General features: G+C 36.3%; 1 long non-coding RNA gene across 7 annotated transcripts in view; it reads right to left on the bottom strand.

Annotated features, from left to right (window-relative positions):
- Positions 1-15,997, bottom strand: part of LOC104149820 (uncharacterized) — a 38,842-nt gene that overhangs the window by 15,771 nt on the left and 7,074 nt on the right. For 2 of the 7 annotated variants that reach the window (XR_011136530.1, XR_695397.2), the window contains 2 exons: positions 15,413-15,511; positions 6,257-15,325 (listed from right to left, as the gene is read on the bottom strand). This is a non-coding gene — a long non-coding RNA (uncharacterized lncRNA). The other 5 variants (XR_011136534.1, XR_011136532.1, XR_011136538.1 and 2 more) reach the window with 5 other exon arrangements.

Here is a 15,997-nt window from a genome sequence, read left to right as displayed (position 1 = left end):
ATAAGACATTCAAACCAAGTAAAAGTTTTTTATGAATTTCAGCTTTTCTTATTGCACACATACTTTCCTAATTTCTCTCACAGAGACTCAGAACATTTTTTCATACTGCCATCTTATCTTTTCCTTTCCTTTCAGTTCTTTTTTCTTTTTTTTTCTCCTTATTGATCCATATTATGATTCCATATATTGCCCTGACAGGCAAAGAACTGCCTCTGACTTCTGTGCTAAGAGCAGATATATTTCGTCATTGAGTTTTTCAGTGACATTTTTGATAGCATTTTCTTTTTAAAACTTTGCTTTCCATTTGAAGTATGAGTGGCAGTGGATTTCTTCAATCTTTTTTTTTTTTTTTTTTGAATTAGAAGCCAAATAAACAAACAGCAATGCAGAACTCCTGCACAGAGTGAAGGGAGGAAGGCTGAGAGACAGACAGACACAAAGAGAGAGAGAATGGAAGCAGTTTAGGAAAAGTGGATTTTCTATTCACAGTTTGAATCTCTGGCAAATAATTTGATGCAATTTTAATTTAAACCTAATCTGATTCAAATTATATGCTTTCTCATTTTATGGCTGCCTTGCAATCAAGTGTTTATCTTTGTATCCCTATGTATTTTGCATACATACTGAAGAAGAAGCCGTATGCTGTGCCTAGCCATCATTGGATTAAGAGCTGGGGGAAGGAAGGGTGAAGATGCTTACAATTGGTATGTTTTGATGATTCATTTTACACTGAAAAGTTGCCAGATATGCATCATTTCCATTTGCTGGGAAATGCTATTTCAGTCAACTGAAATTGTTTTTGATCTAGGGTGGGGGTCTTCAACCTACAAGCAAATGGAGACCACATGGTAATTATCCTCATGTTGATGCCAAAGCCAAAAAAGCTGCTGTTTTAAAAAAAGCAAAACCAGAAGAAGAGAAGCTGTGCAGTTAGAATCTGTTTACATCTGGAGTATAATGAAAAATATGTCAAAGACCACAGAGTAGATGGGAAGAAACAAGAAAGATTAACATTTATCTGCTTTAAGTTATCAAAAACAAAGTCTATTGCGCTAAAGCACCTCAATATCAGTAATGCCTTAAGTACAGTAATACTAAATAAAACTTTGCAAAGGTAATTTAGGGGGGAACTGTAGCTGGGAAACCTGAGGACTTTCTGATTTGGAAGGCATACATGGATTTTGCCTAACCGCTGTTCTTCCCACTATCTTAAAGAGGAAGATCAGATACGTGTCAGATATCTGATTTCAAAGAATTTCTGAGGCTTTTTTATCATACTACTTTTTAAAGAGGTGGAGCTGCTAGTGTTTTTATGATGGAAACATTTGCTGTTTACAGACTTTAATTCAATTTCTTAATTGCTGCTTCAAAATGCAGAGGAATAGAACTTGAGCCAGGAGTAATTTTTCTCAAGAAAATATGCATTAAAAATAAAAGCAAACCTTCACCATATCATGTAAGTTGGAAATCGAAGCAGAGCTGATTCCCTAATCACCAACTCAGCTGCTCAACTGCTCAGCCACACTGAAAGGAGAGAACAAATAAGAAAATACCTGTTTGAATTTTCCCCCTGCCCTCAACAACCCATACTTAATTTTAGTGACTTTGTAGAAAGAAATCTCAGCGATTTTCTACCTCTTGAGGAATGTCCATTATATGGCCTTTAAGCTCCTCAGGGTAAACATACTTTCTCTTAATGGTCAAGAATAGGTCAGAGGAAGGATTTATAATATTGCCTAAGGTACATACATGTTTAGGGAAATTTAGAAATAAATCTAAGTGGGCGCTGTGCCTAACCTTTTAACTAGATTACCTCATTAGGTACCTTGCCTATCCAAAATGCATACCTAAATACACATGTAAACCAGCATATGATAGCAGTAATATTCTGACGGTCATCAGCTAACAAAAATTCATATCAATGGGTTTCAATGGAGGACAATCATTTCTGAAGCACAAATAGGATTGAAAAAAATCTTCTCTGTTCAGATTCCTATTTGACAGTTACAGCTAGCTCTATATATTAGAGATAACAGTAGAAAAATAGAGGTATGGAAATTGGACAAGTGTTAGGAGCTATCTTAATTTACAAGGCTACCTGACCAGATGATCCTTTCTTGGCTCACATCTTATATGACACACAGACATGTCAATACCTGGCAATAATGGACTTCATTTTAAATTCCTTGCATCTTCACCTCATATTTAGTTGAAGAATGCAGGTGATTCCAACCAGGCTGTTTACATTGCTTCTCTTCTTTTGAAAGCTTGATTTTTCAAAAACTTGATTTAGGCAGGTTTATGTTCAAGTATGGAAAGCAGAGGTAGTGAACCCATTGATTATTAAAGAAGTATTTGACACACTAGTACAATCTGTGATGATAATATATTAAGGAATATCCTATACCTCTGTGGTGTAACAGACTCTTAAGAATGAACAAATAGACATTTGAAGAGCCTAATGGGTCATCTAATCCATCTGTGGTATACGCAGAATTCCTAACCATGGGCCATTGGTTATTATCCTGAGAGTAAGCAAAGGAACAATAAATAATTCATAGTCCATCTGTAGTTGCAAGTCTTTGATTCTCACAGATAACTTTGGAACAGGAGTTGAGTTTAATAGTGGAAGAAATGCAGTAAGAACAGCAGCAAAAGGTTCCTCTTCAGTGTTATCTTTGGACATAATTGTCTGTGCCGGGCTTTGCATAATTCAGCCAATTCTCACTCTTGTAAATTCAGGCACGAAGTTCAAATTCTCAATAAACCATTTTAAGCTCTCATTGAAGCTGGTGTAAATGCAGAGTGGCTCCAATGAAGTCAGTAAAAAGTTACTCTGAATTTACTGCTGTGTAACTGCGAGTGAAATCTGACTTCATCCACATAATTCTTTCTGTGAATTACTAGGCCAAATCCTGATGTCCTCACATAGGCAAAAACTCCTGTTTGTCATCAGCAGAAATTCTAACCAAGTAAATGTTCCTAGGCTTGCCCTTTAATCTCTTCATATTTTTGTAGCTTAGCCGTGCACTCCTTGCAATCCCCTGTATCAGCTAGTCACTCTCTTTGGAGACCGGGACAACAAGGACAGTGGACTAGACTCTGGAGATTATCATCAGAGTAATTATCAAGCTGCATTTCCACCGAAATTACAGAGGTGCTTTACAGGGCAATGCTTTTTATACCGCCATCCTTCTCCTCCATTAAAGGTTTGGGAATATTTTGTCTTTGGTATCAGATCCCTCCTCAGTTCAGAAAAATTAGCCCTTCATTTTTGCTTCCTTGTTACTTTTGCCTCCCTATTCATCTCCAGAAATATTACTACTGCTGTGATGGAGCAGAGCGAGGATTGGCAACCTAAAATTCATTTTTTCCAACAGAGCTTATCTGCAACAAGCTGATATACTGCTGAACTTCACTGTGCAACCTGACCACCTGGTATCAGTGAGTTACAGGTCAGCTAATTACATTCCTCAAAATCTTTTTTCTCCTGGAAGCAAGCTCTAAAATGCATTGTAAACTCTTTTGGTTTGTCCTCTGAAGTGCTATTATGATTGTAGGTGCTGTAAAATAGATGTTTTATACAGCAAAATAATTCTTTTCACGAAAGTTATGTGTTAATTTCTTCCATTTCATCACTATCTACAGGGGGATCTCTTTTCATTAATTTTATAACAATAGCTCAATGTTTTTCTTACATCTAAAACTGATATAAAATGACAGATGTTTGCAGTTTCATAGCACAGAAAATAGAAAGAAAGACTTGAAATAAATTCAATGAAATGATATCAAATCTGGCTAATTACTGCAAAACATATAAGTTTGGGATAAGAAGATAGTGCAGGAAATTGTGACTCATAGAAGAGGAGAATAAGTAGGTATAATATCCTGAATTCAGTATTATAACCATCTGAAAAATAAAGAAACAAAGGATAGTGACAATTTGCCACAATAAAGTATATGTCTTTCTATTTTTTTGAAACCACAACTTTACCTAAAGCAACAAAAATTTCTTAATAAAAATGGGATTGCAACTCTGCTCAGATTCCCACAGTATGCTTGAATTAATTAACTGGTCATAACCCTAAGCCCTATGATTAGGGATTCATGGAAAGATGGTGTATTTACTTTTTCCTGGGCTAAGTTGAAGTAATTTGGTGTTGAAAAATTTGTCTCACTATGTCTTGAATTCCATTCCCAAAATGATCATTGTTGATTACAAAACTGTTGATTGCAACATCTTGAATGTTGTGTTATGTTTTGTTTTAAATGTCTCTGAAGTAAAGGCCAAAGGAAAGTTGTCTATCTCAAGCACTCAAGTCTTAGATCAGTGGCAAGACAGTCCCAAACTCTTACAAAATGAGCAGACTTAATGCTGAAAAAGACACAGGAGAACAGAGAGGCAGCCCAATGCGTTAGAGTGCATCCAGGCTGTCAAAAGCAGCCTGTTGTGAAAAAGTTTTCGAGTGATGTCACTCTTCAGGGTGTGTTTACAGACATCTGTGATCATATTAGGATCAAGTGGTGCCAATCATTTTGTGTGTGGGTTATAGTATGACCCCATTCCAACGCATTTTGGACTGTACTTGAAGGACTGGCATCGTAATGCTGTCTCCATTCTGCCTATCACTCTTAAGCAAGCAAAATGGCAGTAGTCAATGCCTGCAGCCTGTACCGACTGTGAAGACCCCAAAGCATCTTTTATCCACATTTATAAGGCAGAGAAATGTACACTTTAGAATCTCATCAGCGTTATTTTAGCATTGCTTATCCAAAAATAAGCTATTAATTAGTTTAAAGAAACTTCTGCCATTCTTTCCTCACTCTTAAAAGTTCAGCTGGAGATGATTTTCTATAACTATCTTCATTAATTATTCAGTGACATTGAGGGCAAGTAAGTCTAGAAGAAAATTAGTGAATTATTTGGCTTCACATTGAGGCAAACTCTAAAGTGATGCAGAAAGGATTGCTGTGCTAGTTTACCGTTTTGCAATGCCAGCCCTAAGCTGGTGTCAGCAGCAAATGGCAATAGCCAACCAGAAAACCTTTTACATTTTGTTTACAAAAGTCTCCACTTCTGGAAAAAGATTTAAGACTTGGAATCAGCTATGACATTACTTAATCTGAATAAGAGACTTAGCTGAAGTCACAGGTGCTGCATTTACACTTGCCACTTTGAAACAATTGGCTCTTGCAAAACATAGGTAAAGAAGCTGATGCTTGTCTACAAAGTTCTGGATATTTTTCATTATTTTGCTAATCAGTGTAATCATTTTTTATTAATTCTGGATGAGAGTTGGCTAACTTTTTTAACATCCACACTAGAAGAATATACGTTCAGGATGATGGTCTGATTTTATTTCTTTTATTTCTTCTTTATTTAGGAAATGATACATATGTAGCCCACAGATCACCTGCTGTCTTCAGACACATAGGCCCTTTATGTCAATTATTTAGGGTTCCCCTTGAGACTCTAAAGAGCAGTTCTTTCACTTCAAAATCCCCTTCTGCCCTCATTCATTTTTATCAGATTCTTATTTCAACCTCTTACTGCAGTCAGTTGTGCTGGGTAAGTCAAGAAAAAAGGGGCAGACAACCTGCTATTAAGCTGGTGAGATACTCAGAAGAGATCTAGCTCTGGAATTTAGTCTTTGGAAATGTATCATTTCTTGTATTTCATCCCATATGCCCATTTGTTTAATGAATTGTTCAAAATTCAATTGCACTAGCACATCAACTTGCTTTACAGAATCACAGAATCACAGAATCGTTTAGGTTGGATGGGACCTCTGGAGATCATCTAGTCCAACCTCCCTGCTCAAGCAGGGACCTCTAGAGCACATTGCCCAGGATCACATCCAGACGGGTTTTGAATATCTCCAGCGAAGGAGACTACTCCACCACCTCTCTGGGCAACCTGTTCCAATGCTCTGTCACCCTCACAGTGAAGAAGTTTTTTTCTCAGGTTCAGATGGAACTTCCTGTGTTTCAGTTTCTGCCCATTGCCTCTTGTCCTGTTGCTGGGCACCACGGAGAAGAGGCTGGCCTCATCCTCTTGACACTCCCCCTTCAGATACTTGTACACGTTGATGAGATCCCCTCTCAATCTTCTCTTCTCCAGGCTGAACAGGCCCAGCTCTGGCAGTCTTTCTTCATAGGAGAGATGCTCCAGCCCTCTCATCATCTTGGTAGCCCTTGGTACCATAGTATGCTGAGCAATGCCTTACTTATTATAAAGATCTACCCAAACCTACAATAAAGATTTCTGGAGTCATGAAAGACTATCTTTGGCTAGTTTTTTTTTTTTTTAAACAAAAGCAAAACAAAACAGGGATCATATATTTTCTTTACAGAATTTTAGGGGAAAATTCATCCAATTATAAATAGAGAATTACTTTAGAGAAAATGTTTCAAATTATTCAAGCAGTGCAAATTGATAGCAGCAACTACTTATATACTTTTGCAAAGCACTCTAGTAACACCAGTAGATTCACTGAGAACTACAGAAATAGAGAACGTTTCCAGCTTTTCTGCAATAGTGCTATCAGCTCCCAAGTATACAAATTAAGTGCATGCTGACTCAGCTGTACCACAACTATTTATTTGTCTTTAATATTCTGCCTGTGGGCTTATACTTCAGACTTGCCATTTAGGGTACAAAGGGCACCACCGGCCTCAGTTTCTAGTGTTACTGTAGAATTGTGGGTCTTTTATCCTATTTGTATCCCAGTGCTACACCCATGTGGTCAACTGACAGCAACAGCACATATGCATACGTTTGGGCACAGATTATTACCCTGCAAAAAGGTAATACAACAAAGCATAGGTAATATGGCTACCTACAATTTAAGAATATTATTTCAATTTTTCTAGAGAGCAGTAAACACTGGCCACTGCTAAAATAAATCCTAAAAAAACCCAGTATTTCTCTGAAAATGTTATCTTTATCTCTGTTATTCTACTTGTGGACAAAAATGGCTGTAATCTGCATCAGAGACACACTAAGGGCAGATCCGCATTAACTCTCTCTGACTGTTGTGCTCAGCAGGCATGTACAGCTGCTGGTCCTCAACTAGCTCTGGGTTCTTCCAGCATATTTTTGGATGAGCGACATGCATAGCTTTTAAAAAGAAACATTTGCCAGACCACACATCATTTCATTTTTGCAGTCCTTATGTTTAATAAACTATTACTTCTTCCACAACACTGTAATATTTTCCACAACACTTCACTTTTCCAGAGCATTGTCCAAACCTCCTCTGGGCTCTGCAGCAGCCAGTACTCAAATTCTCACATGATTTATTTTCCCAGGCACCTTTAGTTCTCTCATGGTTATTAAAAGACTGAGAGTTTTATATATACACACATATAAAAAAAGAAAATATTTTTCAACAGTTCCAGTGAAGCTGTACTATTTGTATTTCTTTCCTTTGTATAATTCACTATCTTTATTTTAGCATGAAGTTAACTTAATATTCTGTGTGTTTGCTAATGCAAGAATATACCCTGCTTCATCTTTGATTTGCTGGAAGAAGTTTCTTGTCTCTACTTAATCCATTCTCCAACTAGTGGCTTTTTAATGATTAAAAAAATAATAATTTAATTGTGCTTCTTGAAACATCTGGCCATCAAAGAATGACAGCATTGCATTGTTGTTCTTCTGCTCTATAAGAACTGCACAAACAAAGCAGAAGTACAAATACAGATACTGAAGCTATTATGTTATGCCAGCTTTCTGGATTGCAAAATTTCATATTAAATACTTTCGTAACTTTAATAATTGGCAGGAAAAGTTAGTGCTTGTTTGCAACAAAACTTTACAAATACTTTCTAATAAGAAAAACTTAAAAATGTTAGATATGGCACTTCAAAGTAAATTTTTAAAAATGTGAATGTTCAAAATTAGACACCTAAATAAATTGTTTAAATCTCCATTTCAAGAGTTTTTGAAACCCTGTATCTACCATTAATTTCAGGTTTGTCTGAAATTATTCAAGACTCTTGTGTGAGGAAACTCCACATAAACATGGAGCAAAATGCCAAGCTTTTGTAAGCAAAGTCTGAATTATCTTATTTGTAAATGTGGTGTAAAGTACTAATTATATAAGACTAACTTCTAGTCACTGAAATTATAAGCATCAAAAAATACTTCAGTGACTGTACACAAACGTAGCAATTAGCCTAAGGACATATATATTTTTAAGTGATACTGAGCAAGCAAAATCATAGAATCTTAGAAATGTTGGTTGCAAGGGACCATCTAGCCCTCCTTCCCTCTCAGAGCCAGAATATCACTGATAAATTGTTTCCATGTTGATGGATGCCTTTGATGAATATAATACAGAATTTCCTCTTGAAAAGGACCTAAACTGGAACATTTAAAGTTTCGGTTTGGCTTCTCCACATCACAATGTAATGTTTGTCAATAAGCCCGCTATTGTTCCAAAGTTATGCATTCTTAATCATTTCAGACATTTTTAAGGCTGAAAGATCATCCCATAGAAAAATAAGACTCTGCCTATATTTTCTTACCGTAAGTTCATAATACTTAGCTAAACTAAAAATATAGCTTAGAGAAAACTGTACACTGATTAGAAATGTCAAGTTCTGAAGACTCTATTCCACTTTAGTAAGTTGTTCTGAAGACTCTATTCCACTTTAGTAAGTTGTTCTTATGATTAATTAACCTCACAATAAAAATTGTGCCTATTATTTTTATACTAAATTTGTCTAGCTCTAGCTCTCCAACACTGCATTTTGCTAGGAATTTGTTTGCTAGGGCGATTTACCATAGGCATTTCATCTTTCTGACAGCAAGATAGTTCTTTATATGCCATATCTTATGGTCAAATAATTTCAGAGTTCTATTTAAGGCAGAGATGTGCCTGATTGTGATTTGCTAGATAAACACCCCTCCATCCAAAATCTTAACATGTCAGTCCCCTACACACACACACACACACACACGCACTTTGTTTCCCTTTAACTCTCTTTACTAAGCTGAACTAATCTAACAATTTATAACTTTCAAGGATAGATTGTAATGTGTTTTACTATGCTAGACTCTTAGAATTTTGTTTTTCAAAAAATATAAAATATCAAACCATAATAATGGCACAGCTACCATGTAGGAGTACCTTTTTGTGTGAAAACTTATATTTTATCTTTCCTTGTCCCTGTGCACAGTTATAGAATAGATGGCTCAAGTACTTTTGCTCTCAGAAGTCAGGTTGTTGTCCAAATAATTTAAATTAGTTTTTTGCAAGAGTCAAGCAACTTGTTCAACTCCCATTCATGTTGATTAATGGCAGTGTTAATTTCAAAAATGGGAATTTTAGGTCTTAGTGGATTGTACAAGGTTCGGCCTATCAGGAGCAGATCTAGTAGGGATGCAGGGGAGTTAGGTGACCAATAGGGAAGTAACCCACCTACTGCTATCAATCATTACAGCCTATTCACTATGTTATCATTACTAAAGCTGTTTCCTTCTGAAGCCTAACCTCCAGCAGTGAGTGACTTATCACATCGGTTTCATATTTTCTCTTTAAATGTCTATGAATGCTAAAGAGTGACTTGAAAATTGTATCAAAATGACAAATTAACTAGTATCTACAGTATTAGGTCAATTTTCTTTGTAATAATTGTGCTGATAAAAGGGTAAGTGGCTACATACTTGTTGGGTCATACCTTACAAAGACATTCTTATACACATCTATAAAGGCTAGATTACAGAGGCTAACTGATCTTTAAAATATATCTAGGGAGTATTTTTTAAAGGAGCAGGCATTTGTCGTGATGCTCAGCCTCTACAGTTTGAAGTGGGAGACTGCGTTCTACGATACTGGCTCAAAGAGCAGTACGCAAAAATGGATGCTGCAAAAAAAAATTAATGATCTTGCATTTCACGCATTTCATGCAATTAATTGTAATTCTGTACCTTCCATTTATTAAACTGAAATATTCAGCTTTCAGAATGATGACACTGATATGAAATGATACAGATGTAAAATATGGGTGACTTGGAACAAAACTGAGTGACATACATACCTCAAAACTAAAAATAGGATTGAAGATCCAAGATAATTTCAGTTTTTGACTAAACAAGATACTATTTTGAAGGGTTTTTAGGAATTTTGATCCATCTTAAAGAAAGATCTAGTTCAACAGCAAGGAAGAAAGGCACCTAAAAATGTGGAAAGTGTTTCCTTTTGTGGTGCATGTGGCATTTATGAAACTGTATATATTTCCCTAAAACGTAGAAGACAAACAGATTTTATAGGCTGGTAAAGAACCAGTAGACATAGTAAGTCTGGCATTCTGGAGTAAACAATTGATAGATTCATTTGAGATGTCAAATATGCTTTAACATACAGAAAGTAAACATATATCTACTACACTTTTAGTGTAATTAGGTATTTCCATTCTTTAAATGAATACTTTAATATAGACCAGTAATGGATTTGTAGCAGAATTGTAGGCTTCTTATATTTTTACTCTTTTTTAAACATGTAAAGAGTAATGCTTTGATTCTTGCCATTTTATGTCCTTTTGCATGAACTGCTTGGCACAATCATCAACATAAAATCAACAAGCAGATAAGGGCCAGTACTGTTCAATTAATACAGAGATACTTATTAGCCAGTTTTGTTGGCTTTTTTGTCTTTATTTAATCAGGATATGCAGATTTTCTTCCACATTTGCATTTAGAGCTGGACGTACATTTCCTGTAATTTCTTAAGACACAAAACCATGATGGCAGAATGGAGCATCCAGTAGAAAGATGATTCCAGGAGTTTATCATTTTAATTACATTTTATTTTGAAGTTCCATTTCTCAAACTCCAATTCCTGATCATTAGATTTTATTATGCCTTAGTGGAAAGGTCAGAAAGCTCACACTACCAAGTAGCTGTTCAGTGTGTAAATATCTATCCATAGTGATCTTATCCAACCTGGTAAGTTAAATTCCTTGCATATAATAAGACTTGTCTTGTAGCTTTAACATCATTTTAGTCTCTTCATTTTATCTTTTTCTCATTTTGGATTTCATCCTAAGGTGCAACTATATTGCTCGGACATAACATTCTAGGTGCAGTGCTACATATTTAGGCATAGTGACTTCTCTGCTTGGTACCCTGTTTTGTTCTACCACGATATAGGGTATCCAGAGACGCCTCCAAGATATTAGCTTTCTTGGCCATGGAGTTCCTTTGAGTGTTTGCCCTGAGGCAATTAGCAGGGATTACTAAACACTTCTCAGAGTGACTATTTGCCAAAACAGTATCCCATTGTAAAGGCAGAACTTGGAATTTTATTTTCTCCTTAGTTGTATTAAAGTGCATTATGCTCATCATGACAACCTAATTAAGCCATTTAGCCTGCACAGCACAAGTAACTTTTTCCCTTATTTGCTACCTGCCAATTTCCTTATCATCTGCAGACATTATTAGCACAGATGCTATGTCACTGTTTAGAATGATCGTTCATCAGATGGAGCCACTCCCTGGTGAAAACACTTTAAAAAGCCAAGCTTTTCTGCATTTTCTGATTAATAACTCAATTTTGGATCTGTAAGTGACCCAAGTTTTAATCCTTCACATATTAATTCCAGGTAGTACAAGGCTTTTAATTAAATCATCATGCAATTCTAAGTTAGTATTGCAATCTCAGATAAAATCCTGTCTTCTGGGAAAGAACTTTCTGACTTTCCTATAAATGTTGAATAGCTGGGGATTGATGAGGATTGATATTCCCTTGTTCTGGCTTCCTTCCTTACTAAGTACCTGGGACATCCAGCAGGAGTATCCTGGATCAACAACAGACCAAGATTTTCCCATCTTCATTTCTTCATGTCACAATATGTGTCCTGTCTAAAGAGAACAATCTAAGAATAAATGAGTTCAGAGTGTTTTCAATGTCTCTTTCCTCAACAACTCTATTTTAGCAGTACTCAAAAAAATAGCTAGTTCCTTCAACTTACTTGGATTTATTTTTATGCTTGAAGTTACATACTCGCTTAAGATGTGGCTAGAAGTTTTATACCTGCACAGACATTGTATTATATTATATACCTGAGTTGTAGAAACTGATAGACCCACCAGCAGCAAACCCATACCTAAGCATGCTAGATGTTAATCAAAAAAAACCCAAAAAAGTAGTCCTTGTCCAAAGGGACTTACACTGCCCTAAAGTCTAAAAATTTGGCCTTTTGTTACACATATGTTTTCTACTACTCTCAGTAATATTTCTCAGTTGTAATTTTGCAATTTAATGGATCATGGTCATTATATGCATAATTATCAAACAAAATGCAAGACATCAACTTTATTTAAGACAAACACAAAGGGGCTGGTCTTCTAAGATGCAAAACGTGCTCTGGCCAATTCTGAAAGCCCTTGAGATACATTGTTTCCAGTGTCAGCTCAGGACTTTCAGCATTTCTGAAGAGGCACTTGAATCCTGCCAGGTCTGGTTCAATAAATAGCTAATAGTATATTAATAAAATCACCTTGACAATGTCAAAGACTTGGCACAACATGAGCGAAAATGAGCCAAATACTCACCTAAGGTAAATGACTGTACCCCCATCAAATATATTTATGCCAGGTTATACCATTTCCTACCCATTTTCTGTCAGATATCGAGCCCACAGTATATGCATACCTACATTCACACTTTACAAAAGACTGCGTTTAACCTCCTAAGAGCATCTTTTCCTGTTTCTATTACACATCTGAGTAAACTGCAGCCGAAGCAGGAAACGCCTACATGCACTGAAAGGATATGTGCAAATCAAAGTTGTCCTAGAATATTCTGCCAGCCAGTAGTCTTTAAACCTTTTCATAATTATTACTTTTTATTGTCTGTATGTAATTTTCGTAATTATTACGTATGACACATCCCACTTATCTTCCCCGTACTTTTTTTTTTTTTTGTCTGCTCACTTTTGGAGCAGTTACGCTCTGCACTTTGTCTTAATTTTTAAGTCATTCGTATCCTGGCTACAAACCTGACTCCTGTATCTTCATGCATCTTAAACTATCCTGACTTCAAAGCTAGCTTACCTTCTCCTTACATTTCATTTTCTCTGGCCTTTTTCTCTTCCCTTCTTCTACTCCTAGGCAAATACTTCTGAAACACCAGCTTCTAAATGCAAGCTGGAATTCCTGGGGTTTATATCAGTTTTTTCATAAAAAGTAAATCTTCATTGTGGTCATCCTTGTACTTTTTCTGACACATTTAATCTATGATGATTTGAGGCCAAAACAGAGGACCGTCAGTAAATATTTTTAAAATATGTACAATGGTCATGTTAGAAGCTTTTTAAACCTTTTTGCTCAAACTTTCCCTACATTTCAGCCTTAAATTAATCTTTCATTCTGATTAGAATGGACAATTGTATACAAAGTGCCTGCCAAGAAAATATGCAGATGTATCTACTCTGAACACTGCAGTTTTATATAGAGATATCAAAGACAGTTTGATTGCTGAAAGTAGCAGTAGTAGAAAGAATCCATGTGAACTAGTTATTGCTTTTAGCCCTGTGAGCGATTCCATAGTATACTGAATTGTAACATGCAGATGCTTTAGCTGCTTTCAGGTGTATTGCTGTGATTTCCAAGAGCTGTCAGGTAGATCTGAGACACAGAATTTAAATGGCGACTCATAATAGTTTTGCCTAGAATATTAAGTGAATTGAATTATACCATCACTAAAACAGTCAAAAGGTCTGTCAACTTTACAGAAGTAAGTTCAGCTGAAGTTCTGAGCGGTGGATTCTGCTTGGCCCAGTATATTAATCTTTGCAGTATAAGAAAGTTCTTTATAATAATAGTATTCAGCTCAAAGTATGGCAAGAACTTTTCCAGTTCATGTCTCCTTACATGCAATCGAACTTCGTAGATTAATTGGGAAATACTATAGTGGTACAAATAGGGTTAAAGCAATACTAGAGCAGGCAAATTAGAAATTTATGCTATCCTTTACCTCTAACTTGAAGCCCAAAGTAGGTGACCTAAGCTACTAGAACGTCTATCAAGGGCAACTGTGAAGTGATCTTGTGAAGTACACACCTGTCCTGTTAAATAAAGGAAGCTTTCATGTTGTGGTTAATATGGCTTCATAATGTGGCTAGAATAGAGATACTGATGCCTTCAAAATGATGCTGTTCTCCTGCTCTTTTAATGTATTTTTACGCTGACCACTTGTGCAGTAGAGGTGGTATTGGTCTATACCTCAAAGACAGTAAGGTCTCCTCCCAGGACGAATGACGTAGGTGGAAAATCCAGGCTTTGGACTGAAATTCTAGAAATGTAGTGTAATGAAATGTAATGTAATGTAAGTTTATTGGTGGGTAATGGAAATATGAACCATGTTTCATTTGACCTTCATTAACCTTGTTGAAACAAGCTCCTTCTTCCGTGTGGGCTATAATCAGTTCTGCTGTTTGTGGTTCTTTGTTAAGCCAGAGTTGTTTGTTTAGTCAGCTGTGAAAAGGGACCAAGAGACTAGCTTCTTACAGGCAAGGTGTGAATGTGAGTCTCTCATACACCTCCATTTCGAAACAAAACCCAGTTTTTTTAGAGACTCTTCAACGGAACGTCAGGAGAGCCAAGCCGCAGTGAGGTAGAGAATGAGTCAACAGTACAAGAGATTGTTTTCCTTCTCTTTTTGGCCTACCTTAAATTCTACCACTCCCCCAGAAATATAGGTGGTGTTTTTTTCTGTTATAAGACAACTAAAATAGGGTGGGTTTTTTTCAGTAAACCCTCAAGAAAACAAATCTCTATTGGTTTACCCTAATGCACTTAAGTACAGCCGCCTTGGAAAGTTTAGTGCTGGCCTCACTGAGGTACTGTATAGTAAAAATGATGTTTGACTCCGCTGGGATTTTAGAGCAGGATAGTAATGCATATTGATTTCCTTGCTTTAAAACACACATCTTTTTGGTAGTAAAGACATACCCCAGTTTCTGTCCCAGCTGAGAGCAAACCCCATAGCAAATGGAACCATTTGTTATGCCTCATGGAAGTATAAAGCACTCCCTAGTGTAGGATAAAGATGGGTGAATGCCCCATCTGTTTCTCCATTTGTTCAAAAATCTAGGTAAGAATGTTTTAAAAGATAAACTATTAATTGTCATGTTTCTCAATAATTTATAAAAAGGTTGAATGTATGACAGAATGTGGGAGAGGAAGGTGTTTTTCTTTTTCTTTTCTTTCTTTTTTTTTTTCACACCTTTAAGCTACCAGGAAGGGTAATTCTCTCAGAACTTTGCTGGAGGAGTCATTGGAGACCTCACATGTTCAGTTTGAACTTCTTCTGTCCTGAAGAAAGGGTGAGACCAGTTTTCTCCTGAGTGTTTTTCAGTACTCAAGTTAAAATCAAAACCAAACAGTGTGAATAAAACTCACCTTCCCTCTCATTAATCAGGATTCATTTGCACAGACTTTTCTGATGGCAGAATTCCCACTCTTCTTCTGTCTAGAAGTCTAGACACTCCAAGAAGTTACCTAGAAAAGGGTGAAAATAGATAAATTTCTAACGTGACACAAATGGGAAACTTCCCTGTTTTACTTTCTAGAGACATATACATCACCTGATCTTTACAATTAAAAAGGAGGAACAAGAACAAAACGTAGCCTTCCTCACCTTCTTTCGTAGCCCATTATTAATAACAGTACTTTTTTCTATAGGATTCTCACATGTCCTTCATTATACTGAGAGAACTGTACAAGATTAGCTTGATTTATCATTGACATTGTTCCCTGACCTTAAAGAAATGCTGTCTTTTATTCTACCCCACAGAAGAACACTGAACAAATTTCTAAAAGGTGGGTGAAATAGTTGCCATAGCCTCAAGGCAGCAACAACGTAAATGCTAACAAGTTATTCTGGTTTTACACGTCTATTCACCTTTATATAGATTCTACCACCTCTGTGTCTCATACTACATGTGTTAATGCTCAGAAAGTTCTTTTGGGCCCTATAAACAGTCC

This window comes from Struthio camelus, chromosome 1 (assembly GCF_040807025.1).
Source record: "Struthio camelus isolate bStrCam1 chromosome 1, bStrCam1.hap1, whole genome shotgun sequence".
NCBI lineage: Eukaryota > Metazoa > Chordata > Aves > Struthioniformes > Struthionidae > Struthio > Struthio camelus.
Note: the sequence above shows the minus strand (reverse complement) of the source record. Positions and strands in the feature narration are given on the sequence as shown.